Here is a 1,671-nt window from a genome sequence, read left to right as displayed (position 1 = left end):
CCCTTCTTCCTCCTCCCCCTCCTTCTCTTCCTCCCGCTCCTCCTCTCGAGAGCATTCACTGCCTTGGTGCTCACATCTGACATTACTTGTGAATGTAAGTCTCCCACCAGCCCTACACGCTCTCCTAAGCTTCATATTCACATTTACTTCTAACTAGAGCAGCGGTTCTCAACCTGTGGGTCTCGACCCCTTTGGGGGTCGAATGACCCTTACACAGGGGTCGCCTAAGACCATCGGAAAACGCATATATAATTACATATTGTTTTTGTGATTCATCACTATGCTTTAATTATGTTCAATTTGTAACAATGAAAATACATCCTGCATATCAGATATTTACATTACGATTCATAACAGTAGCAAAATTACAGTTATGAAGTAGCAATGAAAATAATTTTATGGTTGGGGGTCACCACAACATGAGGAACTGTATTAAAGGGTCGTGGCATTAGGAAGGTTGAGAACCACTGAACTAGAGACAAGGCCTCACAGGTTTTAACAAAACAGGACAAAAGCCCCCAAATGGAGTAGCTTATTGTATGCCGCATATCACCGAATTGCGAATGAATTACTTTCGGCTCCCAGCAGGAATCTTTAACAGCCCACCAGGAATCCCCTGGCAGCCCCTGGAAACTGGCCCAGGGAGCTCCCTAGCCTCGCTCCCGTGACCTCTGACCTCTGCCTATGAAAGTCTTTGTTTGTTACCCTGCTCGGAGTTCCTTTCTGTCTGCCTCCCTGGATGCTGCCTGATTTGAATCGTTTTTGGCTCAAGTAAACTCTTAAAATATTAAACGGACTTCAATGTATCTGATAACACAGCCAATCAAACATTTTTAAAAATAAAATTTATTCCTCTTGTCAGTCCAACCTGGCTCTTTCCTTTAATCCTTATTTCATTAAATGCAAGACCAACGGTCTGATCAAGAACCTTAGGCATTCTATGATTCCTTCTCCCTGCATTCACAAAAGTCTAACTCCCGTACTCCTCACTGATTCCAAAGACCACCGGCACCCATTCCTCTCCTCCCCGGGGCCTGCCCGTCCTTCCACCCCACTCCGGCTCAGATGCTGGGGGCCTGCTTGTCCTTCCACCCACCTCCGGCTCAGATGCTGGGTGCCTGCTTGTCCTTCCACCCCCCTCCGGCTCAGATGCTGGGGGCTGCCCGTCCTTCCACCCCTTCTGGCTCAGATGCTGGGGGCCCTCACCACCCTCCCTCCGCTGCAATCGGCCTCCGTGGTGGCCTAGGGCCTTCCCCTGAAACTCTGCCCTTCTCCTCTAACTCCTGCGCCGCATGCCGCCATCAGTCCTGCACACCCTAGCGCTCCTCTCCACCATGGCCCTAAACTCCATGTCCTCACTGGACAGGCTGAGGCAGCACTTTCTCTGTCAAACCTCCCTTCACGCCTGAGTCCCCTAACCTGCCCTTCAGGGGCTCCTCAGCCACCCCCTGCACTGGGACACCCTCCTCTGCAGTCAGTATCCGCTCCTCAATTCCAGAAACGCTTCCGGCTGGCTCACTGCAGATCTAGAGCCCAGCACATGGACCAGAGTGGAGAAAGTATCTAATCTAATAAAAGAGAAACATGCAAATTGACCGTACCTCCACTACGCCAAGCCACGCCCACCAGCCAATCAGGGTGACTATATGCAAATCAACCCAACCAAGATGG

General features: G+C 50.4%; 1 long non-coding RNA gene across 1 annotated transcript in view; it reads right to left on the bottom strand.

Moving 5' to 3' along the window:
• LOC106724707 overlaps positions 1 to 1,671 on the bottom strand; it is a 16,198-nt gene that overhangs the window by 8,874 nt on the left and 5,653 nt on the right. The window contains exon 2 of the long non-coding RNA XR_001360550.1: positions 1,051 to 1,054. This is a non-coding gene — a long non-coding RNA (uncharacterized LOC106724707). The remainder of the gene's footprint in view (positions 1 to 1,050; positions 1,055 to 1,671) is intronic.

Source organism: Myotis brandtii, unplaced genomic scaffold (genome assembly GCF_000412655.1).
Source record: "Myotis brandtii unplaced genomic scaffold, ASM41265v1 scaffold1213, whole genome shotgun sequence".
In the NCBI taxonomy this organism is placed as follows: domain Eukaryota; kingdom Metazoa; phylum Chordata; class Mammalia; order Chiroptera; family Vespertilionidae; genus Myotis; species Myotis brandtii.
This window is presented reverse-complemented; position numbering and strand designations above follow the sequence as displayed.